Source organism: Megascapheus bottae, chromosome 1 (genome assembly GCF_031878675.1).
Source record: "Megascapheus bottae isolate mThoBot1 chromosome 1, mThoBot2.hap1, whole genome shotgun sequence".
Lineage (NCBI taxonomy): Eukaryota > Metazoa > Chordata > Mammalia > Rodentia > Geomyidae > Megascapheus > Megascapheus bottae.
The window spans coordinates 24,923,136-24,950,917 of NC_143509.1; the positions used below are offsets into that span (position 1 = coordinate 24,923,136).

General features: G+C 44.5%; 1 protein-coding gene across 2 annotated transcripts in view; it reads right to left on the minus strand.

The window, feature by feature from the left end:
- Positions 1–25,648, minus strand: part of Pld1 (phospholipase D1) — a 130,982-nt gene extending 105,334 nt beyond the window's left edge. For both annotated transcript variants that reach the window (XM_090338764.1, XM_090338758.1), the window contains exons 1-2: positions 25,595–25,648; positions 19,637–19,797 (exon numbers count right to left, since the gene is read on the minus strand). The gene's annotated coding sequence lies outside the window, so the exon portion shown is untranslated. The remainder of the gene's footprint in view (positions 1–19,636; positions 19,798–25,594) is intronic.
- Positions 25,649–27,782: the final 2,134 nt, after the last annotated feature.

A 27,782-nucleotide genomic window follows, 5' to 3' on the forward strand; every position in this document is an offset into this window, starting at 1 on the left:
AAGTTCAAAAGGTTACTTACTAACCTGGTGCCCCTGGAAAAGTAGTCGCTTCATGTTATTCTAAATAAAGAATCCTTCCTATAGAACTAATCCTCAAGTCAGCTGACAGCCGAGTGAGAGAGAGGAACAAAATTGATTACCCTGTGAATCCACATTAACAGGGAATCCACAGTGCTCTTCCCAAGCTCAGTTTTGGCCACCTCCCTAAAGGCAATTTGTTGGCCACATCCACAAAGCACTTTAGCCAATCAGCTTCAGCAATGAACTTGAAACCACGCCCCATAGATTAAATGGACGCTGGGAGCCGGTGCAGAAGAAAATGCATACACAGAATGAGCTAAGGCTTCAGGCTTGCTTTCTGTACTCGCTACCCCACAACACCAAAACACAACTTAAACAAAGAGACTCTCACTCCCTTTTCTCCCCTCAGACACTGTTTTAAAGTGGCCAATTCATCTTGAACAAGGGGTATACAGTCTGCCTTCTGAGGGCCATGAAATCACTTCTTCATTGTTGGCCTAAGTTGAAGGGGGAAGGAGGGGTTGGTCATGAAAACTACAGTGCTATAATTTTGCATTGCCTAAGATGGACATAGGACATTATTGTGTCTGCAAAGCAAATTTACAGGCTGTCACTGGTTTCAGATTTTTGCATAGCATTATGCAAGCCTCAAACCTCCTGAAGTATTAAAGTTCAAAAATTAATATATGTGCAGCTGGGCATGGGTGGCTCATGCCTGTAATCCTAGGTACTCAGGAAGCTGAGATATTAGGACTATGGTTCATGCCAGACCAGGCAGGAAAGTCCATGAGACACTCATCTCCAATGAACTATTCAAAAAAGGTACAAGTGGTGCTGTGGCTCAAGTGGTACAGTGCTAGCCCTGAACAAGAAGTTTAAGGCCCAGAATTCAAGACCCATGACTGAAGAAAAAAAAAACAAAACAAAACAACTCATGTTCCACTTTTCATTAAGACTGTTATTTCCATTTATCTAAATCAAATCCCATTTTATTTAAGAGATCTAGTTTAACATAGTTGCCAAGGTTTTCCCAACTCTTTTGTTTGTTGTAAGCCACAAGACTGAGTGTCAATAGACTGGAAGAACTCTGATTTCTGGTTGCCAAATAGACCTGCATAACTTGTGGTTAAAATCAAGTTACAACAAGACTTATGTTTCATAGATTTGAACATTAGCTCAACAGTCAGACCCACTTGAAATCCAACACCAACCCTACCCACCCCCAGATTAAGGTCAGCATGTTTTCCTGGGGTCTCTTTAGAATGGGGGAAAGAGGTAGGTAACAGCAGTAGTCAGAGAAGGAAATGGTCTCTAGGAAAGTGACAGACTTAAAAAAAGGAGCCAGTACCCCACCTGCTGGCTAAACCAAGAGAAGACTGGAATGATGGACCAAAGCTCAAAAGAACACTACTACTTTAATAGAACTTGAAAACCAAATTATTTAATACCAAATGTCATCTATGGTTAAGAAGTCTTCTAAAAATTCTTCTCTTACAAAAGTAGAATATTTCTAGATGATATGAAAACATTTACGCAAAAAAAGTTACTGTATTCGAACTACCTCCTTTGTGTATATCAGATTTGAAAGTATGCATGATAAATTGCATTCCTAAATATAGTTCATAATAATATTGACCTTTCACCCATGCAGACAATTACAAGAACCAGCCATCCCTGTGCCCTGAGCATACTCTGGAATGTAAGAAATGCAGAAAAGTCTTCAAGATAAAAACCAGCAATAAAACTATGTGTGTCTCCAACATTCTGGTCCAAGTCTATCCCAGGGATTTCTCTTTTTAATCAAAACTTCCTTTAAAACCAGGCACTGGTATCTTATGCTTGTAATCCTAGCTATTCAGGAAGCTAAGATCAAAAGATCGAAAGCAAGCCCAGGCAGGAAAATCCATGAGACTTCAATTAACATCAATCACCAATTAATCACCAATTAATCTTCATTTAACCAGACAAAAGCTGGAAGTGGAAGTGTGACTCAAATAGCAGAATAACCACCTTGAGCAATAAATAAATACTGGGTCCCAAATCACTACCACTCTTATAATAAAACTCCAGCAAAAAGATCAAAGAGTAATGGAGACTTTGTGCGTTTATGTGTGTGAGAGACAGAGACACAAAGAGAATAGGAAGAGAGGGGGAGGGGGCAAGGCAAAGGGGAAGGCAGGGGAGAGAATTTCATAGACTTACTGCCCAGGCTGGCTTTAAACCTCAGATCTCAGTCCCTTGAGTAGCTAGGATTACAGGCATGACCCACCAGTTCATGGCTGAGATGACACTTAAGGGAGGCTTTGAGTAAAATGAATGAAGACAGCTGTTAGATGAGGCCTTACATGAGCTCTGGTGGCCCTCCCTACCCACAAAGGCACCAGGTTGAAATGAGAACTGAGTTGTGGCAAAATAAGGACTTTGCTCACAGATCACTTAGCTGGCTGCAGACAGGATTAAGACCTCCCAAGTCCTTGTTCCAAACCCTGCACATTTGGCTTCAGATCTGTGCAGTCAAGCAAACTGAGGTAGAAAATATTGGGAAAACAGGTTGGGCTTTATCAAACATTTGTCTAGCCATTACTCCCTAAACCATGATGGATAAATAATGCAACTATAATTATGCTAAATAAGTTATAAGAATATAAGCCAGGTACAGTAGCTCACTCCAGTAATCCTAGCTACTCAGGAGGCTGAATTCTAAGGATTGTGATTCAAAGCCAGCCGGGGCACTAAAGTCTGAGACTTTTATCTCCAATTAACCACTAGAAAACCAGAAGTGGTGCTGTGGCTCAAGGGGTAGGACAGTAGCCTTGAGCTGAGAAGCTCAGGGACAGCACCCACAACCACCAACAACAAAAAATATAAATAACACTATTTAATGAGTATTGCAACTATTATAAATTATTATAATCAGTTATAATTATTGTGCTTATTTGTGATTATAATCATCGATGGTTGATGTTAATATAAATAACAAAATTGTGTGTATTATTGCCATAGTTTCTATTAAGTTATAAGTAATGTAGAGATAACTTTGCTATAGATAAGAAGTATGCCATTTTCTATATAAAAACTTGGGTATCTGTATTTTGTGGGATTTCTTGTGTCTTGCCCAAATTAGAACTCAGAAGAGCCTTGAGCTTGCTCAACTTTGTTTAAAAGTTGGTGCTCTACCACTTGAACCATGCCTCTGGTGCTGTATTTTGCTGGTGGGTTAGAGGTAGTGTTTTTTTAGATATTTCTGCCCTGGTTGGCTTTGAACTGTGATCTTCAGATGTCAGCCTTCTGGTAGTTAAAATTCCAGAGTAAGAGAATGTAGAGGAACAGTCAGTGTGGAGGATGGTGGGTCCCAGGTCTCATGGACCATCTAATTTGATATCTAGCAGTCCCCAAGGTTGCTCTTGCCTCATCCTAGGGGAGCAGCCTACAGAGGAGTCAAAGCCACAGCTGTGGCATGTGGGGTATGCACTCTGTTCCTGGTGCATGTACAATGGATAGTAAAGGATGCTGGGTGTTTTGTTTCAGGGCCTTGAGTTTGCTAGGCTTGCTAGCTTGCCTCAAGCTTGTGGCTTGAGCCATGCTACCAGTTAGTTGTCAGGTAAGGATCTTGTGCTTTTCTCCAGCCTCAGGCTATGATCTTCCTATAATTTCTACATAGCCAAGATAACAGGCCCCATGCTAGGACCCCAAAAGGTCAGGTTTGTAAAAGAAGATTCTCAGCAACTCAGAAGAATTCATCTGCATGAAGATTGCAACAATCCACAATAAATTGGCATTCCTATAACTTGCCACTACTAGTGGCCAAAGGTACTTTCATATTACACTAGTTACTGCAAATATCTCAGGGTATAATTTTTATTTGTCATTACTTCAAAATTACAATACACCCAAGCACCAATGGATCACACCTGTAATTGTAGCTACTCAGGAAGCTTGAATTCTGAGGACAGAAGTTCGAAGCCAGTCCAGTGAGAAAATACTTGAGACTCTCATCTCCCATTAACCACCAAAAAGCTGAAAGTGGAGCTGTAGCTCAAGTGATAAAGCACTAACCTTGAGTGGGGGAAAAAAAACTCAGGGATGGCATCCAAGCCCAAAGTTCAAGCCCCACGCCTGGGATTTAAAAAAAAAAATTATGTATTTGCTAGACCTATAGCTAGGTTGCATTACGTGACACATTTTAATTAAGGGCAGTTTGAATTTTATGCAGTAAGCATTATTCTTTGGTCCAGAGATTTGTTAACTTCATTAGAACAGAGGCTGTGTACAAGTGATTTACATCTGTAAATCACTCAAGAGGTTGAGATCTGAGAAACCAGATTTGAAGCTAGCCTGCCAAGCCAAGCCCCGAGACTCCCATCTCCCGGATTACAGAGGTAGAGAGTCTTTCTGGGATTGTTGTTATATTGCTTCATTGGAATGCAAAGCTGTCCAGCTAAATGGGGGTTCATCCAGCGCGGTGCACTACTGATTGTCAGCCATAGTTACCCCGACTTATGATACAACACTCGTCATGGTTCCTGTCCAACAGCCCCCCAGCACCCACTCACCATCAGCTCTCCATCCTCTCCCCTACAACTTCCCAGGAACCACTACTCCCCTCTCAGCTGAGATTAACTTTTTAGTTTCCATGCATAAGTGAAAACAGTCAGTATTTGTTCTTCTGTGCCTGACTTACCAAAACATAAAAAGGCACCGATGTGTGTGGTGTGTTCAACTCAGGTGTGTGTGTGTATATGTGTGTGGTGTGTTGAACACAGAGCATCATGCTCTGGGTTGAGCCATGCCCCTACTTTCAAGTCCCCCTCTCCACCCTGATTAATTGGAGATGTAAGTCTGTCTGATTTGGCTTTAAGCTACAATGTTCATATCTCAGCTTTCCGAGTAGCTAGGATTACAGGTCAGTGTGTGCCATTCACCTTGGCTAAAGGCAGCATCTTTAAAGAAGGAAGTTACTGTAGAATGTTAGGACAACAATGACCTCATGATAAAAGGGACTTAAATGATGCTGGTGACAGAAGGTGGAAGAAATAGTTCTAAACACACAGGGGCAGCAGATGAGGTACACGGAGATTGTAAGTGACTCAGTCGCATGAACACTCAGGACCTCCACAAAGAACAAGTGGTGGAGTGCAGGATGACTTGCCATTGACACATGGCGTCTTTCTCAACTGGCCAGGCCCAGCTCACTCCCTATGCTCCTGACACATGGGGAGGAAACCCCAAGTATGCCATGCTCACCTCTGCATTTTTTGTTTAGAGATCTGTTTTATTATGTGACATGTCCCTAAGTGAACCTTGAAACGTTTATGTCAATTTAACTGAGCATGCCTGTGGCTCACACTTCTCACTTTAGAGACTTAGAAGACTGAAACCTGAGGACTATGGCGTGAAGCCAGGCCAATGATGAGGCTCCATGTCCAATTCAACAGCAAAAAATGCCAGATTAGGGGTGTGGCTCTAGTGTTAAAGCACCAGTTGGATATGCCAACTTAAATGTAATCAGAAGGTTGAGGGAAAGCCTAGGTCCCAGCAGTTCATGTGTATACTGTATTTTTCCAATCATGCGAACCAATGTAATATTCAACATGAGCCACATACATTTACATTTTCTCATTGCCACATTACAAAGTAAAAAGAAACAGCTAGATACCAGTGGCTCATTACTATCATCTTAACTATGTAAGGAGATTGAGATATGAGGATTATGGTTCAGAGCCAACCCAGACAGACACATTGAGAGACTCTTACCTCCAATTAACCAGCCAAAAGGAATTAACAGCAAAAAAGCTAGAAGTGGAGATGTGGCTCAAGTAGTAGAGTGCCAACCTTGAGCAAAGAAAGCTAAGCACTTGTGGTCCTGAGTTCAAGTCTCAGTATTGGCATGTGTACACACACACAACCACCACTGACTGTATCACCACCGCCACACAAAAGGAACGGGTGAAAATAACTAATGGCATTTTAATTTAATCCAAAATCTCTATAGTGTTAATATATGATGTAAGTAAGACATTAACCCCTCTTGTCCTGTGTTCAAGTAGATGTTGAGAAAGAGGTATGTTAAACACACTTTCAACTCTTCCAACTTCCCATAGGTTTTGTCAGGATGTGGCCCCATCTGTCGGGGACCATCAAGTACACACAATGCCTCATGAACAACAACAATCTCATGGTCACTGGCAGAGAAACCTTCCAGTCCCCACCCGCACTCCCTGTCACCTTTCTTGTAGGGCCACTCAGCCAGGCGATAAACAGATTTCACTGCCTAGATCCAGCATAAGTCTAGGCACCCAGCTGCCCAAGACTGAGGATGATGTGGGACCCGCCCACACCTGGGGAAGCTGTCCAATCATGTCCTGTTCTGCCTTCCTCTGAGGTCCCCAAGGCTGTGCAAGTTTCCAGTTGCCTGGATGGGGTTTCAGCCTTTGCACAGCAAACCAGGCTTCGTTAGGATGACCCAAATGGGGATAGACTCTCTGGATTAAGGTTGAGTAATGTCTGTCTCTGTTTTCTGTTTCCGTCTCCACCCCTCTTCCTTCCCTTCCTAGTTCCCTCCCTCCCTTTTCCTCTTGACAGCAGATTGCTTTCAGTGCCCCCAAGTGGTCAATGCAAGAGTTCCTTGTACAAAATGTAAGACTCAAGGGGAAAAATCTCTGTACCACAAGGCTAAGAGAAAACATTACGGATTGTGCCTCTGGAAGAGACTCTAAATATATCTGCCTCTGCTATGATCCGTTTAGCTGTCACCAGCTCCAGAAAATAAATTAAGGCCCCTTCCCTTCATTGCCATTCCTGGTGTGGCATGTGGTAGGGGGAAGGGAGAGCCCACATCTTCCTACCAGCGGTGTGTCATCCCCGATTGTCACTTTGGGTAATTTAATGAAATTTATATATAATACAAGAATAGATTTGTTAGAAGAAACTATTGTGACTGTCAGCCTCAAGAACAAAATGACTTTTTGTGCTTTGGATGCATCCATCTGCCTTTTCATTGTGTGAGTACTGAAAGCAGAGCTGTGGCCCTCTAACTGATGGATAGATGAGAAAGAGGAGAGGAGAGGGGAGGAGGGAGGGAGGGTCAGGTTATCTGCTACTGAGAAAATCAGGCCAGCACCACCAGCCAATATCACCACGATGTAGGATAAACTTTTCCTTAATACACAAGACTCTTAAATCCTTCCTACAATTTTTGTCAGTCCTGGGGCTTGAACTCAGGGGCCTAGGCACTGTCCTTGGACACGTTTTGCTCAAGGCTAGCACTCTTCCAGTTGAGCCACAGTCCTACTTTCTGGCCTTTTCTGTGTATGTAGTACCAAGAAACCAAACCCAGGGCTTTGTACATGCTAGGCAAGCACTCTACCATTAGGCCAAACTCCCCACCTCCTTTTTTTTTTTTTTTGCCAGTCCTGGGCTTGAGCTCAGGGCCTGAGCACTGTCCTTGGACTTTCTCAAGGCTAGAGCTCTACCACTTGAGCCTCAGCACCACTTCCGGCTTTTTTCTATGTATGTGGTACCGAGGAATCGAACCCGGGTCTTCATGCATGCTAGGCAAGCACTTTAACCACTAGGCCAAACTCCCGGCCCCTCCCACCTCCTTCTTACAGTTGAACTCGCTTCAGTTAGGGCTTCAACAAAACAGTTGGTTACTAGCTTTCTGTCAGCTCACCACATAAAAGAAAATAAGCCCCACAGCTAAAACAAAAACCTATATTATTATATAGCCAACAAATTATTCTCAATTTTTTTTCAGGTGCTCATGGCTCCCACCTGCAAGTAATCCCAGCAACTCAGGGGGCTGAGATCTCTGAGAATCTAGGTTAGACGCCAGCCCAGGCAGGAAAATCCATTAGATTTTTCTCAAGCAGATAGGAATGGCTGAGAATGCTGACAGAGCTCATTCCTGAACCCTGTTTTCATGGACAAGAAAGAACTAGCACTCCTTATGGAGGAGTGAGTTCCAATACTGCCCGTGTACAGGGCACTATTTGGAGAATGCTAATGTGAACCCAAAGCCTTCCCCTTCTCCTGGCCCACAGCCTTATGAGGATTTTAAGTTGAGCCAATTGGCAGAGTCTCCATTACACTCATCCTTCTAAATGAGGCTTTCAGAAAATGCAAATGAACTCAGAAGTCTGAGATCTGAGAATCAAGTTCAAAGCCAGCCTGCAAGTCCATGGGACTCATCTCCAAAAAACTACGCACCCCCCATACTACAGGGAAAACAAAGCCAGAAATGGAGCTGTGGCTCAAGTGGTAGAGTGCTAGCCTTGACCAAACGCAGCCCAGGGACAGTGCCCAAGTTGAGTTCAAGTTCCAGTACCAAAATGTTTTACAAAAAAGAAAATACAAATGAAATTCTGCTTGCAATGAGAAATAAGCCTCCCTCCAGCCGCCCCCCAACAATGGCCTATAGAAAGGTACATCTACAGTTCTGTTATGTTTAAGGAAATGGATTGTAAATTTGCATAAAGGGAATCCTATTCCTCAGAATCCTATAGCTCGCATCTTTTTTCTTTTAGTGTTCATTCATGCATGCAAGTGTTAGCGCTTACTGCCTCCAAATATACTACAAAGGGCACAGTAAACAAATATTTGCTGGGACAGGGTCTTTGTGTTAATGTGGCTGGGGGTAGGAAGCGAGGTGTAAAATCAAAACATACATGTGTAATATCAAAATACACATGTGTGATATTGTAGAACTCAGACAAAAACAGAGCCATGGAAAAATGGACGGAGCGGGACAGAATCCTATTCAAAATACACAGGAAGGTGGGTGCTCATGGCTCACTACTATAATCCTAGCTACTCAGGAGGCTGAGATCTGAGGATTATGGTTCAAAGCCAGCTGGGGCAGGGGGAAGAGAGGAGGGAGTCCCTGTGAGACTCTCAGCTCCAGTTCACCACTTAGAAACCACAAGTGGCACTATGGCTCAAGTGGTAGAACGCTAGCCTTGAGCACAAAGAGGCTCAGGGACAGCACGCAGGCCTGGGTTCAAGCCCCACAACTAACAAAACAAAACCCACAGCAAGGGCCAGCATGTCTGATAAATGACACTTAGGGAGAGCTCTGAGGAAATTGAAGGCACAAACACCCGAATGAGAGTGTACTGGCATTTCTGGTATCCTGAGTCTGCAGCCAATTGGCAGAAAAGCATAGTAATTTCTCCCACAACTGTTTTGAAAGCAATGCCTCAGAAGACAAGCCTCTTCCCCAAATGCATTCAGAATCTTTTCCTATAGATGTGGTCTCTTCCTCTGGTAATTGATAGGTAGAGAAATCCCTTACACAATGTACTGTAGCTCTAGGGGGAGTTCATGTGCCTAGCACACAAGCTAAGGTATCTTCATCCACTCCAGAATGGCTTTACCAATTTCTCCCAACCCAAATGACCAAGATTTCCCAAGAAAGCCCATTTAACTTGGATTGGCAATGTCTAGCACTGAGCCTGCACAAAGAAAAGGTTCAAGAGCAAATTGCTGAATAAGATGGAAAGCTTGATGGCCAGTGACTTCTCAATGCAGAGTTTATGTAAATGCGGTAGAAAATTCTAATATAAAGGTGCTTGGTATATTCTCAAACTAAGAAAAATTAACATTTACAATTCTGCTCTGACCAAAAGTTATGTTTTTAAGAGTTAAAGTCTGAACCCAGGCATTAAGGACTCACACCTATAATCCTAATTACTCGACAGTAAGCCCTGAAGGATATCAAATGCAACCGCGGCAGAAAAGTCTGCCATACTCCATTTCCAATTAACCAACAAAAAGCTGTGATGGAGGCATAGCCCAGGTGGTAGGAAGAAACCTGAGCAAGTGTGAAGCCCTCATTTAAACCATGGTAATGGTATACAAAGGGGAGGGGGAATTTAAATCAGAGAAAACAGGATCAAGGTTTTTATGCCCTTCCTTTTCTTTTGTGCCAGTCCTGAGGCTTGAACTCCAGGCCTGGGTGTGGTCTCTGAGATTGTCTGAAAGCTAGTACTCTTACCACTTGAGCTATGACACCACTTGTGATTTTTTTTAGTCGTTTATTGGAGATAAGCATCTCAGACTTTGCTGCCTGGGCTGGCTTCAAATTGTGATCCTCAGATCTCAGCCTCCTGCACAGCTAGGAATATAGGTTTAAGGCACCAGTCCCCAACTATTCATTTCTTTTAAACAACATTTGTTGTAGCCTTGAGCTGAAGAGCTCAGGAACAATGCCCAGGCGTAGGGCAGTGGCCTTGAGCTGAAGAGCTCAGGGACAACACCCAGGCCCAGAGGTAAGGCAGTCCGCCAAAGAAAAATTTTTTTAAACTACAGCTCACAAATGTTTAGTGTGAACTTCAGCCTGACTTCAAGATGTAACAGGATACATAAATTAACCTTCTTTCTTTGGGTCTTAGTCAAGATAACTCATTACATATACCCAGGTATTCCAAAATCCAAAACAGTTCCTATCCTAAGTATTTTGGGTAAGGTATGCAACCTGTATTTAGTGTAAAAGAATATAAGGGTTCTATAATTAGTGGTGATCAAAACACAGTCTTGTAAATATGTTAAACACCACTGAGTTGTATGCAATAAAAAGTGAACTTTATAATATGCAAATTGTATCTTTATAGAGCCATCGTTTTAAGAAATTAGAGGGCTCTTTCAGTTGTTCAATAAAAGATGTTTGCTCATGTGGTCTCAATAAAAACAGACCAACAAAGTTACTGTTGCTTAAATTACAAATCCTATTATTAGCTTGATAAAGAAAGCTAAGGCTCTAGCAGCTGTGTACAGACATTTGCACTCTTAAAAACTTAGATATCTTTCCATTAGTTTTAAAAGCAAATGTGAAATGCTATTAACTTTAATTGCCAATGGCTGGTGAGCTTCAAAACTCTGCACTTAGCTAATGAAAACATTACAAATGGTCTTAACTACTGACAATAAGCAGAGAGAAAATGAAATGACAGAGGTAGGAGAGGAATTGCTTTGCACAACCTATACCAGATCCTCATCTTAGCCAATAACTAGCATCCATTCACCTTGGTCAGATGACAGAAATGAATACTCATTTGTTTTCATCCCAATGTCTACATAAAACAACCAGATAGGTGGTTGTATAATCCCCGTCTATAATCCAAGCCGCAGCCGAGTTCTGAGAACTGAGCTCCAAAGCCAGCCTGGGCAGAAAAATCTGTAAGACTTGTACCTCCAATGAGCCAGCTAAAAGCTGGAAGTAGTTGTATGGTTTAAGTGGTAGAGTGCCAGCTTTGAGTAAGAGCACCAGGCCTTGAATTCAAGGCCCTAATCTGGCAAACACCACACACACACACACACACACACACCGATTCCTTGTCATAAACCCCTAAATACATGTAATTTACTAACCCTGCCTCTGTTGTAAAACTGATGTAATGACTATTACAGGGGATGGGATACAAGGAAAGACAGGCATGGAATCAACCAGAAAGATACTCAAAGGCTCACTCTGGCAAGGGCTCTTTTCCAGTCACTGGTTAAAATGATCAGGAAAGGACAAGATTGTAAGCTAGATCATTGTTCAACAACAGACTTATAATTATTTAGGAAGATGAAGGGCGTGTTAGATCATAGCTGCAGCTAGATGTGACAGCCGATGTGATGAAATGGGAGTGTTAGAATTAACAGGTTCTTCAAAGGGAGGTGCCATGCCATGCTCCCCATTTCTCTCCACTTTGCCCAGGACCGGCACTAGCATTCATCTTAGACGTGCCCCATAAGCAAGCTACAGAGCCTCAGTGTTGGCTCTTGGATGTGCTTTGGTAGGAGAAATAAAGCACTGTCTTGAGCATCTTGATAGTTGCTGTGAAGTCTAATTCCTGATGTGGGAACAAAACTAGTTGTCTCTAGTTTTCCCAATTTTCCTAATTCCCCAAAATCTTAAATTGCTAGTGATGGGGCTGTGGTGTAGCCTACTGGCAAAATACTTGCCTAACAAGTGTAACATCCTGGACTCGATCCCCAGTACCCAAAAAGAAAATGCTCGTTTATAAGGAGCAGTTATACTTCCTTTAAATGCTGGCCACGTCGGGACACAATGTTTAAGAGCATTGGAGCAGATAAATGGTCACAGTAAACATCCATCCGTTATTTCTTTCACGAGTCTGTGCTTCAGCAAAAGCCGTGAACCTAAATTCACATGAGATACAGCTTCCTAGGACATGCCTACAGTGACATTTAAACCCATTTATTTGACAGAGTTGTGCTAGTAAAAAAAAAAAATTCACTGTTGTCTCTTCAGATAGGCTGTCTTTTCATGCTTGAGTTAGTATACTCCCAAATCAACAACCCTTGGCAGGTCCTGGGTGAGCTTTTTGTCCCATCAAACCACAGGGACCCTTTGAGGCTTATTATTCAGTGATGTAGCACTGGTGTCACTGGCTGTCCATCACCACCAACAGTGACCCCCTCTCTGGGCCGCTAGTGGCTCATGCCTGTAATCTTAGCTACTCAGGATGCTGAGATCTGAGGATTGTGGTTCAAAGCCAGCCCAGGCAGGAAAAGTCTATGAGACACTATCTTCAATTAATGAGAGAAAAAGAAAAGGCCAGGAATGGAGCTATGGCTCAAATACTGGAGTACTAGCCTTGAGTGAACAAGATCAGGCCCCGAGTTCAAGCCTCTTGACCGATACCAGGGCGCTAAGTGGGGGAGACACACAAGACACTTGGCAGTCATACAATAGAGCAGATGCTGGCACAGTTAAGTCAGATTGAAATACTGCTGGGCACACCTAGCAGCTGAAAGTAGGAGGAAAGAAAACATCAAGAAAAGTAGTATCAGGTTTGTGACCCAAGGTGAAAGGGAGGGTGGGTAGGATGGAGAAATTAATGTAGAAAACACAACTCGAAACAAATAGGCAGAAGCCGACACTTCTTGTACCTAGAGCTTTTGCCAATTTGCTTTCTCCTCGTTGAGGGTGAAAAAGTGAATTGACGTGTTTCAGAGCTCCAATGTGTTCACTGTCTTCCTGTCCCAGGGCCATTCATGTGACTCCTTTTCAGAGAGAGACAAACTTAGAAACTACACCTAAACACAATGAGTTGGCCTGGGCCCAGGCTCCCACAGCATTGTGGAAGCCTGGGCTCTTTGCTTCATGCCATTTCCTTCCATTCACAGCGGCACCACCCTCTGTATGCCACAGGAAAGTTGCTGTCCCCATTTATGCACTCAGAGGCCACACACATGGTGTGATCTACCTCTCCATACTTGGGTTACTAAGTCTTAAAAGGAAATTTCTTTAGGAGAGGAATTTGGGGGGGACCCGGGGCCTTCAGAGGCCCGAATAGATCTGCAAAGGGAGAAGCTGCCTCTAAGCCCAAGCCTAAATGAGCTCACGGGAGAGAGACAAGGGGCTCAGCCCAGGTGGCTGAGGAGCCTGCAGCAAGCAGCTACAGGAAGATGAGGAGAGGACGTGTGAGTCATGAAAAACAAACCTAGCAATTTTAGGTTCTTGGTGACCAAGGGAGCCAGACATTCCTACCGCCCTAAATGCCATCCTGGGCCCCTGGTGTCAGCATCTTTCTATAGCTCCGACTCCAGATTCACAGACTTGAGAGAGTAGACCCTGACTTCTGATTTCCTTGGCACGGATCCCAGCCCCCAGGAGGTACCACCTATGGTGCCCGGCCTCACCCATAACCCTGGCTCCCTGTCAACTGGGAAGCAAAGGGGAGGATGCCAATGGGGTGGGGCTCTGAAAACACTTAAGCCCCGGCACCCAGATGCCACCAAGGCTACGGGGGACATGTTTACTCTGGGCCCCAAGAACAGCATGGAGCTGGGACATTGCTTAACTCCATCCTCTATACTCAGCTGCTGGTTTTTTTGGTTTTGTTTTTTTTTGCCAGTCCTGGGCTTGGGCTCAGGGCCTGAGCACTGTCCTTGGACTTTCTCAAGGGTAGAACTCTACCTCTTGAGCCTCAGCACCACTTCTGGCTTTTTGCTATGTATGTGGTACTGAGGAATCGAACCCGGGTCTTCATGCATGCTAGGCAAGCACTCTACCACTAGGCTAAACTCCCGGACCTCTTTTCTTTAATATATTTTTATTGTAATTAATAGAAGGGTTACATGATATTTGCCAGATAGATGGTGCATTAATTCCCATACATTGATACCCTTTCACATGTCTTGGTCCCCATTTCCCTCCCCCCCACCTCCACCCCTCATTTTGTTTTCCCCTGTTCCCTATCCAATTTCAAATAACCAAATACAAATATATCTGATATATCAGGTAACAAAGTGAGATACTGTAACAATATGAGATAACCAAGGGACAGCTAAAGAGATGAGAGATAACAGTACCTTAAGAACAGATAACAGTACCTTAAGAACAATCATTCATTATATGACTTATGTTTCTATATCCTAGAGATCCTTTCATTTAGCGTCATACTATATGGCCTTTTATATCAAGGTTTTGCTCTATTGCAAATCTCTGATAGGAGAGCCCAAGGTTTCTACTGATTATGACAAATGAGGGAAACCATTGAGCCTAAATTCCTTTGAGTCTGGCTTATTTCACTTAATGATTTTTTCTAAGTCTTTACATTTCCTAACAAATGGGGCAATGTCATTCTTTCTGACAGCAATTTTTTTTTGCCAGTCTAGGGCTTGAACTCAGGGCCTGAGCACTGTCCTTGGACTTTCTCAAGGTTAGAGCTCCACCACTTGAGCCTCAGCACCACTTCTGGCTTTTTTTCTATATATGTGGTACCAAGGAATCGGACCCGGGTCTTCGTGCATGCTAGGCAAGCACTCTACCACTAGGCCACACTCCTGGCCCCATCAGCTGCTGTATCTTTAGTTCATCTCTTTTTCCCTCCCTTTGTCTTCGGGGGCTTTCCTTTCAAAACATTTCTACCCTTTACTACCATGGGGAACTTAGGAAAGCAAAACTCCAGTGGTGTCTATAGTTCATTCAACCTCCTGAGAACTGAGTGTTCAATTTTGGGGGCTGTCCTGAATCAGGTGTTAAAGTTAAATGGAAGTATATGTATGTATATTTTCTTATTCATGAAGTATATGCTAGAAAATCTAATAAATTTGTAATTTGTTAGTGAGGCATAAAAGTTTATATACTATTAAACGTATAGTGAGGTAAAAATATAGTTTCATATCTAATTAACTTATGATGTATTAATGTATTTGCCAATACTTAGTGAAGTATAAACATTAAGTCAACAAATGATAAATTAGATAAGTTAATAAATTTATAATTCATTAGATAATGAATTGTCAACATATAATTCATTAGTCAAGTAAATTTATAATTTTAGATAAAATTACAATTATATTTTTATACCTCAGTATATGAATTATATATGCATATATTTATGTATACATGTACATTATCTCTTTACATCAAGCCAGACTTCCCATGTCCAGTCTCCTTAGCCCCTCCCCTGCTCCATCCCCAGGAGCATGTCAATCAAATCTGTCGCTTCTGCCACCAGTGTGGCACACAACTGTATCCTTCCCACCTTGTGCTCTTCTCTACCCTGTGCTTTTGAGACCTGGTTTTTTAGACCCCAGGGACCTATGAACTAGCTTCCATTTCCATCTCTCTTATTCCATCTGTTCCTGATTGTTCCTTCCCCACACAACACCCTCTCTCCCTTGGGCCTCGTGTAACTCCTCTGGGCAGGAGTTACTATCCCACAATGGCCTACCTGTCAAGGTCTTGTCCAGTCATCAAGATCCTGCTTAACCTCTTTTCCATCAGGACTTCACCTCATCTCTCCTCATCCTGTGTCCCGACTGGACTCACTCATTCCCCAGGATTTAATCTTCATAATGGTTACTGAACCATTAGGGCAGTGGTTCTCAAATTGTGCTCTCCAAACCAGCACCATCAGCAGCATCTGGGACCTTGTTCGAAATGCAGATTCTCTCCCTACCTACTGAATCAGACACCAGGGTGAGGCCAGGGGCTGTGTTCTGCTGAGCATTCCAGAGGAAGGGGTACACGGAGAGATCTGCTGACCATGCTGCATAGCCCCAGAGGAGAGACGACCAAGGCTAACTCCTCACCAGCTCCAGACCCCAGACAGAAACCTAACACAAGAGCTCTGGAGAGATTTACAATTACAGATGGCTTGGGATCTCACTTACTGGCAAGGCCACCAAACTAAGATTTCTTCTTGCATGCCTAAAGTTCCTAATAGTGAACTTGTACTTCTTGAATATATACAGAAACACCTAGGGAAAGTAAAAGATGCATGTAGATTACTAGACAGTGACAGATGCCGATTCCTAAGTCAGGTATAGGAATAGCATAATGAGAAAAAAAAAAAGGCAGTTTTTGTTTATGCCAGTCCTGGAGTTTGAACTCAGGGCCTAGGCACTATCCTTGGGCTAGCACTCTACCACACAGCACCACTTCTGGCTTTTTTCTGGATATGTGGTACTGAGGAAACAAACCCAAGTCTTTGTGCATGCTAGGCAAGCACTAGGCCACGCTCCTGGCCCAAGGCAGATCATTTTTAATCAATGACTTCAAAAAGATGACTTCGTGGAGCTGGCCTTATAGAAAGACCCTGCAAGAACTGGATTGAAAGCAGCCACTGAATGTGATTTTCAAACTTCTTACACTGTTCACTACCAAAAACTAAACAAGTCAGGTACCAGATTCATGCCTGTAATCCCGGCTACTCAGGATTCTGATCTGATGATCACAAGGAGTCAGCTAGCAAAGAAAAATCCAGGAGACTCTCACCTCCAATATGCCAGACATGAATGTGTAGCTTAAGTAGTAAAGTGCCAGGTTTGAGAGGGAAAAAAAAAAGAGAGAGAGAGAGCATGAGGACCCAAGTTCAAATTCTAGTACTAGCATAAAAGCCAAACAAAAAGCCATGGAATCTAAGTAGAGCAAAGTGATAAGGGAGTTTTCCAGTCTAAAGAAATGAGCCTGGGGGCCGGCAATTTGGCCTAGTGGTAGAATGCTTGCCTAGCATGCAGGAAGACCCAGGTTTGATTCCTCGGCACCACATACATAATAATTTAAAAAAAGCCAGAAGTGGTGCTGAGGCTCAAGTGGTAGAGCTCTAGCCTTGAGAAAGTCCAAGGACAGTGCTCAGGCCCTGAGCTCAAGCCCAGGACTGGCAAAAAAAAAGAAATGAGCCTGAGGCAGGGCACCAGTGGGGCAGCAGCGGTTCACACCTACAATCCTAGCTGCTGAGGCTGACATTTTTAAGACTGAGGTATAGAGCCAGCTCTAGCTGGAAAGTCTGTGAAACTCTCATCTCCAATTAACTACAAGAAAACCGAAGGTAGAACTGTGGCTCAACATAATAGAACAACCTGGATCACAAAAGTGCAGGCAAAGTGCCCAGGCCCTGAGTTCAAGCCCCCATAACCAACAACAATGAGTCTGTGCCTTGAAGAAAACAAAGCCTCTGTTTTGAGGGCCATTCAGAACCCAAAGATCTCAGTAGAGTACACACTCTTCTCCTGGAGTTATGTCACCTTGTCCCACCTTCTTCTGAGGACATTGGCCAGGGCAACCAAAGCCAAATGACATTCACCTCTCCTTAACCTCAACTAGATCATTCTGGGTGCCATGACAATATGAAATGCTATTCACTTCTAGCCATCCATACTCATTAAATGTGTCACTTTAAGTTATAAACAATTTTCATAGCCCCTGAGTCCTTGGGCTGGGGGAATCAAAGTCCACAGGGAACCTTTTGCTCTACAAAAAGTCATCTCACGATGGTCCTGTGATTTGAGTGCAGAAATAACCTGAAAAATTCAAATCTGGGTTGGCATCAGGAACTAGTGTGAATCCAGGCAGAGGGTTCTAGTGTGTAAAAACAATGCTAACAGCAGTCAGCTGTGTGGAAAGACATTCCTTCTGCTTCATTGCCATGCAACTCATGAGTGACTTCTCAACCTATTGCAATTTAATGTGGTGCTACAGATTCTGGCTGTTGAGCATGCTCTGCCCTTGACACTATTGGATTGCAAGGGAAAATTCTGGTGGCCTTTCTAACCAGGTGAGGCCAGGGAGGGAGATAGAAACAGACATAGAGGCTCCTAGTTCAAGACCCAGTATGAGTAGACATAAGCCATCAGATACAAGTCTGAGCAGTCCAGAGAGACCACAGGGCTCAGAGGACTTGACTTCTAGACACCACATTGTGTCTTAGAAGGAACTCTGGGTTTAAAAGAGGACTTTAGGGGAAAAACCAAAGCAAATCTGAATAGTTTAAGGATGTTAATAATGTGTTCATATTGGTTCATTACGCAACAAATGCACCATACACACAAGTAAGATGTCAATGGGCTCCTGCGGAACAATTTTTTGTACCAGACTGGGGACTGAACTCAGAGCCTCCAGGACTGTCCTTGGGCTTTCTCAAGGCTAGTGCTCTGCCCTGGAAACTCAGCACAACCTTTAGCTTTTTTTGTGTATATGGTTCCGAGAATCAAGCCCAGGGCTTTGTGTATGGCAGGCGAGCATTCTACCACTAGGCCACACTCCCAGCCCCTCTTTGTAACTTTTCTGTAAGTCTTAAACATTGCTTTCATTTTTTAAAATATTTTTATTGTAATTAATAAAAGGGCTACATGATATTTGCCAGATAGAAGGTGCATTAATTCACATACATTGATACCATTTCACATGTCTTGGTACCCTTTACCCTCCCCCCCACCCCCCTACCCGTCTTGGTTTTCCCCCCTTCCCTATCAAATTTCAAATAACCAAATACAAATAAATTCAATATATCAGATAACAAAGTGAGATTGCTTTCATTTTTAAGAAGCAAGAACATTTAAAACGTATGTTTTTAAAAAAAAATTCAGATAGGGTTCCATGTTCTTTGTGACTAGCTGAGTCTCCTCCCTCAGCTCTTGAGTGGCTGGCCATTACATACCCACACCACCATACCTAGCTTCTTGGTCCAGTCTCGCTACAAAGTTTCTGCTTAGCCTGATCTTGAACTGTGATTCCCCCTCATCTCAGGCCTCCTCTTGAACTGGGACTAAAAGAATGCACAATGGCTCTCAGAACTTTTGTTTATCTAAACTTTTAAAATAAAGGCATGAATTCTATTTGTGAGGACTTAATCACCTCCCAAAGATCCCATTTCATAATACTACCTTGGCGTTGAGGATTTCAGCATATGAATTTGAGGAAAACAAACACCAAGACCAACCACGGCAATACCCTCACAAACAGCAATTTGAAAGTCACTCTGGAGCAAGAACACCTGCTCCTTTGGTTGGCACAAGTCAGTCCCGATTCTGATGCCTGTTGCTGGGCTATAGGTTCTGTGCAGCTGGAAGTGCATCTTGGATGGCAGAGCGCATGCTCAGTGCAGTATGAACCCCAAAGACTCAGAGCCTGGTTTTCTATTAACACCAGCCTGCTCAGAACGACTGTAAGGATACCAGATAAGTGTTTTGCCAACCTGTCCATGTGGCAGGACAAATGTCCAGTGTGTACTTCTGGTTTCCTGTGCCTGTTACCCAGCCCCTCACTCCACTCAAAACTACTCCTGGTAGAAGTGAGCAAGGTAACCCCAAATCCATCACATTTGCCCACCATCATGTTCACTATCAGTCTATTCACTTTTTACAGACGACTCACCCTGAGGAAGAACAGCTTGACCTGGGTCAAATCCTTGTGCCTTCTCTCACAATGTAAATGGCACTCTGGGGAGAAGCTGCGGGTCTAGGTTCCTCAAGTGAAGGCAACATGTATTCCCAATACCAGCCACAGCTATGCAGTCAATCACCAACCTAGAACATCTATCATGATGGAAAAGAAAAACAATTAGAAGAGAGCTTTTCACACCAAAACTGTTAGTAAGAGCCCGGCATCTGTGGCTCACACCTGTAATCCTAGCTACTTAAGAGATCTGAGGATCTCATTCTGAAGCCATCTAGACAGGAAAGTCCATGAGACGCTCCCATGAAGCAGCAAAAATGGAAGCAAATGAATGGTGCATGTGGTAGAGCACCAATCTTGGAAAAAGCCAAGTAAATTCACAAGGCCCCAAGGCCAAGCCCCAGTGCCAATCAGCACAAGAACTTAGTGATTTGGAGAAGCATCCATTTAATAAGGAATCTGTGAGCTGCTCTCCTGGGGCTCACATTCTTGGGTAGAAATCCAGCGACTAAGAAAACAAGACAGTTAATTTATTGCAGGTTACAAATCAAACAGCACAAAGCATAAAACTCTTTTTTGGGGAAATCTCGATCAGCCTTAAAATGAGACTATTTCCCTTCATCCATTCAATGATTCCTTTCATTCTGCTGCCAGGTACCGTACGTTGTAACATCCCAGCCATTTGGGGGGGCTGAACCCCCTAACAATAGTCACCAGCACTCAGTGAACAGAGCTAGGAGTCAGTTGAATAGCGGCACAGTGACTACTCCCCACCTTCCGACTGAGAGCAGCCTTGATCTTCCATTGGGCTGAGCTTTTAAAGGAGAGCCCCCCACACAGGTGGTAGTCACTGTGTGATGTCACCTTATGATGCCCAGATGGGCCTAACCACTCATAGGTGGTTGAGCAGACCACGCATTCCCACAAAAACTTGGCAGCTAAGCCGGCCAGGCTATTACATACACTAGGTCCACTGGCCCCAGGACTTTGCCTACCAGACATAAGGTGGTCCTAGCATATCCAAAGATTCTATTAAGATGCTAGATCTAAAATCTTCCCAGATAAAAGGCCTATGGACCAGAAAACATGGCTACGGGCACTGTCGAGCTTTGTTGATTAGTAAGGGCTTAAATACTATTAAGATCACTTCAAAACAAACCAGAAGACTTACTCTGCACTGGACCCTTCCTAGGTTTTACCCTTAGGTAAAACCTAAGGCCTTTTCCAGGAACTATAAGCATGTGAGCATCAGCCTTCTCTCCATCTGTCTCCACTACTTTTTCTGCATAGTTCTCCCTCCTTTCCCTCTACTTTTTGTCTCATGTTTATTCCTATTTCCCCCTCTTTGAAATGTACTATACATCAAAGCCTAGTTTTAAAAATAAATCCTACTACTCAGGAGGCTGAGATCTGAGGATAGCAGCTAAAAGCCAGCCTGGGCACTGAAGTCCGTGAGACTCTTAACTCCAATTAACCACTAGAAAACCAGAAGGTGTGCTATGGCACAAGAGATAGGGTGGTAGCCTGGAGCTGAAGAGCTCAGGACAATGCCCAGGTGGAGAGTTCAAGCCCCACAACCAAAAAAAAGAAAAAGAAAAAAAAAATCCTAGCTTCTCAGAAGACTGAGATCTGAGGACAGCAGGTTGAAACCAGATGGGATAGAACAGTCCATAAGACTCTTATCACCAATGAACCTGCCAAAACTTGAAAGCAGAGGAGTGACTCAATAGTAGAGCACTTGAACAGAAGAGCTAAGGACAACATTCAGGCTCTAAGTTCAAATCTCAGTGTACTATCCCAGCCATTTCGGTGACCCCGAACCCCACCAGCAATAGTTACCAGCATTCTGTAAGTGGAGCTAGGAGTCGGTTTAAGAGCAGCACAGATTCACAGAGAGCAGCGCTGACCTTCCGTGGGGCTGAGCTTTTAAAGGTAAACAGTACCCGCAGGTGGTGGTCACCCTATGATGTCAGCTTACAATGCCCACAGTCTGTAACCACAAGGGTGAAACCACGCACAGGTGCTCCTAACCACTCACAGGTGGACGAGCAGGGTAAGCATTTTTACAAAAAGAATTTGGCAGCAGATTTTTACACTCAGTACACCGGCCCCCCAATAGAAAAAAAAAGTTATATTAAAAACAGGAAAACAAACGTTTTGTATCTAAGTTTGCAGATTTATGTTCTTAGAATTTTCTCTCAACCTCTCTCTCAAAACTTGTTTTTATTTCCATGGGGCTTTTGCCTGACTTTCTTTTGTAGGTCAGAACCTTCAAAAAGTACCCAACGTGGGCATGAAAACCCAAGTTTGATTCCTCAGAACCACATACATAGAAATAAGCTGGAAGTGGTGCTATGGCTCAAGTGGTAGAGCTCTAGCTTTTCAGGCCCCTCCCCCCCCTCCAAAAAAATGCTCCCAGAAGATTGACAACAAAATCAGATAGGATGGGGGGGCGGGGCCAGAGATGCAGGCATCACAACAGTGGAAGGAGACTGGATTCCTCAACCCTGAGCAAGACCTCCCCAGGTGAACTTCCTGCTGGGCCTACTTTCTGCACAACCTGAGCCTTGGCTCAGCAGATTGGCTCCAGAGTGCTCCTAGAAATTACAAAACGACTTTACTCCTAAATGGCCAACACCTCCTGTTGCCTTTTAAATGCATACCTGACTTTTCCAGAATCTATGCTCCAACTTCTGCACAATCAAAAGTTAAGAGCACCAGAGGTGGAGGTGGGGAGAGAGAGAGAGACAGAGAGAGAAATCAAAAGCTGGGCACCAGTGGCTTGTGTCTGTAATCCTAGCTACACAGGAAGCTGAGATCTGAGGATCATAGTTCAAAACCAGCCCAGGCAGAAAAATCCATTAAACTATATTTTCCAATAATCACACACACACAAAAAAAGCCAGAAGTGGAGCTCTGACTCAAGTGCTAGAGCCTTAACCTCTAGCTCAAAAGCTGTGGGACACAATCCAGGCCCTGAGTTCAAGCCCCAAGACTGACACAAAAACAACACAGCCATCTCCCCTACCAGTGGACACAGCCCGCCATTTCTGGACACACCCATGCTTTGCATGGCCTTTCCTCTGCTGATTTAAAAAAAAAAAAAAAAAGGAGGTGAACAGATGATTGCAATTAGGACAAATTATCCCTAAGAAAAAATGCGAGTAAATGTTCAAAAAAGGGGCAGCTGTTAAAGACCTGGCATCTCAGGCAAAATTTCTCTGAAGCCAGACCAATACAAAAACCCTGCAATCAAAATTCCTGAGATGGAAGCCCAACCCTGTCATCTGCTACCTGTGTCATTTTTCTGTCCTCCAACTATCTCTCCATAAAATGGGGATTACAAGGATAACTCACGGTATCAAATTGTTTTGAGTATTAAATGTGTCCACACTTTAAACTGCTTAGAACAGTGCTTAACACTGGCTAAGCATCATCTAAGTGTTTAGTAAATGAAAAGGTCATTTTATTTGGTCCTTACAACATTTTCTCAAAATTTTTTTTTGTTTTGTTTTTCTGGTCCTGGGGCTTGTACTCAGGCCCAGACACTGTCCCTGAGCTTTTTGTGCCCAAGACTAGCACTCTACCACTTGAGTGAGCCACAGTGCCACTTCCTGATTTTGCTTTATATGTGGTACTGAGGAATTGAACCCAGGGCTTCATGTATGCTAGGCAAGCATTCTACCAGTAAGCCAAATTCCCAGCCCAGTAATTTTCTTTTTTGTTGTTGTTGTTATTTTTGCTAGTCGTGGGCTTGAGCTCAGGGGTTGAGCACTGTCCTTGAGTTTTCTCAAAGCTAGAACTCTACCCTTGAGCCACAGCACCACTTCTACCTTTTTCTATGTATGTGGCACCGAGGAATCGAACCTGGGTCTTTGTGCATGCTAGCACTCTACCACTAGGCCAAACTCCCGGCCTTTTTTTTTTTTTTTCTTTTTAATGAAGGAAGTTTCACAACAGAAAGATAAAAATCCTGTGGCACTATAAAACAGTTACATAATGCACAACTGTTGTTTAGTATCCCAGCACAAAAACATCTGGAATCCAGATTTCACACTGCATTGCCGATTCACAGACCAATGCCTGGGAAAGTGGTCCTACAGATGCATGAGATGTGATTTGTTCCATTCCTTTCTAATTCCAAATGTCACAGGCTATGGGAAGGTCAGGTCACATGCTTGTTCATCTTAACCCCATGACTACATTTTGTTTTTGTTTCTGTGCCAGTATTGGGGCTTGAACTCAAGGCCTGGGTGCTGTCTCTTGAGTTGTTTCCCACAAGGCTAGCTAGCGCTCTACCACTTGAGCCACAACTCCACTTCTGGGTTGTTGTTTTTTAATGGTTAATTGGAGATAAGAATGCTAGGCTTTTCCTGGTGGAAATTGATCCTCAGATCTCAGCATATTAAGTAGCTAGTATTATAGGCCTGAGCGACGGTGGCAGGTCTTCCAGTAACTGGTAACCATACCCAGGAAAATGTTTTATTTTGTGGTGCTAGGACTTAAAGGATTATAAACATAAACTCGGGGTCTATTCTGCACTACACAATTACTACGTTCAGGAGCAAAGCTATGACTCCAGGATCAGCTCGCCCACAAAAGAAGTTTGGAATGGTAAATTTCATTGTGTGTATTGCACTATGAGAAAACTAAAATACTTTTGAAAAATCTGTGGAAGTAAAAGATAAATGAATTTTATAACTAGAATTTCAAATTAAGAAACAACTTTGCAGGCATGATTCCCAGCTATAATTTTATTAGTAACCTGACCACTCTTCCCTTTTTTTTTTCCTCTTCTCAAGGCTGGCCTTCTAACTCTTGAGCCACACTTCCACTCCACTTCCGGCTTTTTGCTAGTTAAATAAAGGCAAGAGTCTCACAAACTCTTTTGCTTAGGCTGGCTTCGAACCACCATCCTCCATAGCCTCCTGGATTACAAGCGTGAGCTACTAGCACCAGGGTTTCTGATACAAAATAGTGAGAGGAGAACTTAGATAATCAGTGAAAGGGCATCCAAGAAGAGTAAAGGTTACCTGCAAATCCAACAAGCTATAAAAGGTTGGTGCAAATTCACTAGTAAACGCATCTCAAAATTAGGGAAAGATGTGGTTTCGCAAATAGGCCACATATAAGTGTGGAATTCTCTTCATTCTTTACCTTCCCATTAACAAATACCAGACGAGCCCCAGGGGGAGGTCTCTAGGTGCCACTCTTGGTGACCAGAGAAGTCCAGGACCCTGAGCTAAACTAAACTGGATGTGGCCTGCCTGGCTGTCAAGTTCCCAGCAGAACCGCCCATTCCTGGAGAGCTCGGGAGGGTGAAATGCAGACGCTTCAGCGGCCTCTAAACTTGTTTGCACGTGCCTTCCAAAACACGCAGGGAGGCCATAAACCCAGATCAAGAGCAATCCCAGGGGTGGGGGGCCCGCTGGCTAGGGCAGAGCGAATGGCTGGAGTGGAGATCAGGCTGTGGGCCAGGCGCCCCGCTCGGCTCGATCCTCCCCACCACCACCCGCGCGCCTTCCCTGGCCCCGAGCCTCTTCCGCGTCCCCAAGTCGCGTCCAGGGCCCGCCGCAGCGAGCAACTGCGTAGCCTCGCGCCCAGACTCCGAGCCCGGCACGCCGTACTTCCTGCGTGGTTCGCGGGTTCGAGATCAGCGCGCCGCCATCCCCTGCCCCAACGGGGAAGGAACTGTAACTTGCCCGCCCCCCCACACCGGAGCGCTGGGGTCCCGCGGCGGCGGAGGTCCGGGCTTCCCGGAGCCCCGAAAGCGCGCGCCCGACTTGCCAGCGTGGACGCCGCCGGACGGAGCCCAAGGCGTGTAGCTGGGAACTCCTCGGGGGGCTCCCGGAGCTACGATCGGGGGTCCAAAGGGAGGAAGAGCGGAGAGCGCGGGCGGCGGGAACCCTGCAAGCCCGGGCCCCGTGCAGCTCCTACCTGCGGGCGAGGGGCCGCTGGCACCTGCGCGGCGGCGGACGACCGGGGCTGGGCGCCGCTGGCACCGCGAGCGCGGAGCAGGCGGGAGCGGGCGGACCGGGCGCAGCGCCCCGCCGCCGCCGCCGCCGCCGCTGCCCGGAACTGGCCTCCCGCCCGCGCCCGGCCCGGCTGGGTGGGGCCTCGCGGCTCCGGTCCCCGGCGGCACCAAGTGTCGGGGCGGCGGCCGGGCGATCGCTCGCTGGGGTGACTCCTGCGGAGTCCTCGGAGCCACCCAGGGGCCCAGCCCCGTCCTGCGCCCCCGGCCTCCGGCGCGCAGCCCGTCCCCATTTCAGGAGAGGCAGGCCGAGCGCCGTGTGCACAGGCGAGGAAGCTGAGGCTCCGGAGACAGAGTTGCCCAGCTTATTTACATTTCATGTATTGTGGGTCTGTGTATGCACAGCTCAGTGCCGGGGCTTGAACGCAGGGCCTGGCTGCTCCACCTTACCGCCCCCCCGCACCCCTCACCACAAGCCTGACATTCTACCACGTGGGCCACAGCTCCACCTGGTGCATTTTGTTGATTAATTGAAGATAAGATTCCCAAAGGCCTTTCCTATCCTGGCTGGCTTCCAACTTGGAGCCTCAGATCTCAGCCTCCTGAGGAGCCAGGATTACAGGTGTGAGTCGCCACTACCTGGCTGGGCTTGATTCTGGATGTCATTAAAGTGCAAATCTTAGCACATAATTAATGAACACGGTGGGAACAAAACAGGGAAAATTCCCATCCCACCCGTGAACCTGTCGAAATAGCAAGTGTTTGACAATCTTTGTCCATTTAGAAGAATCTTAAGGAAAGCCGTTTCCATGTGGCTTGAATAACAGCCCTTTGGGGAAATCGTTTCGAATATTACACCAGGGCTGAAGGAAGCAAACGCCAAACAGCTTTTAAAAAAAAAAAAAAAAAAAAAAAAAAAAAAAGGTCAGGCCACTTGAAAGCCTTTGGGGGCTTCTGTAGCCCAGACGAACTGAGTTACATAATGTCTTACTTCAAACATGGCAGAGCCTGAAATGAAAAATAGAATACTTAGGCCCAAAATTAAGGAGGGCATCAAATTATAGGCTGGATCTCAGTTTTCCTGAAATGTATGCATTTGATCAGGCCTCTCAGACTACATTTTTCTCCCTTGAGCACATCTTTTCCTAATGACCCAACAGTCACATGACTGTCACTCTTCTCTAGCTGACAGATGTAATTGATGGCTTTGGAATCCTATGATACTGACAGATTTTTACCATTAAACACATGGCCTTCTGAGCAGACCCAGGATTGCCTAAGAGGAGTTTGGCAAGATTACCGCAAGCGTTGTTACTGAAAGGCTGAATTCCCTCCTCCCTCTGCCTGGCTTGAGTTTTATTTATTCCTCTCAGATGATTTGATAAGCATTGAGCTCACTAGCAACTCCTAACTTTCAAGCTTGTCTTTAGAAATTATAACATTTTTGGATTGAGAAGCAGGGGTTGTAAAATGGCATTTCCATTTCTTAAAAGCCATCATTAAAACATTTGGTCCTGACCTGAAACAAGAGGCCTATGAACTGTAATTAGAAATAAAACTAATGAAGTGCCCTTATGAGAACTGATTTTCTGCCTCCCTGAAGTTGAGAAATAAAATAGAGACATGGAAAGGGCTGTTCCAACATGAACTTAAGCTATGCCCTGTCTAGATGGTTGTGTCTGCTTTTCTGGGAAATTTGGGGGATTTATTCTTTGTTTCTTTGTCAGATATGTTGAAGAAACAATGACTAAGAAATCCTGCTACATCACTGTCTCAAAGGGCACTTTGACACTTTAATCGGGCAAGTAGTATTACACATTTTTATATGTCGTTCTTTCTTCAGTGTATAAAGTAGTGTGTGGGGCTGAGAGTTTGGCCTAATGGTAGAGTGCTTGCCTAGCATGCATGAAGACCTGGGTTCAATTCCTCCATACCAAATACACAGAAAAAGCTTGAAGTGGTGCTGTGGCTCAAGTGGCAGAGCCACTTTCTAGCCTTGAGAAAACCCAAGGACAGTGCTCAGGTCCTGAGTTCAAGCCCCAGGACTGGCCAAAAAAAAAAAAAAAGTAATGTGTGCCCATTGTATTTTGCAATAGAGTCCAGAGAGAGGGTAAAGATCTAATTAAAATTGCCTATAATTCTTGCATACACACT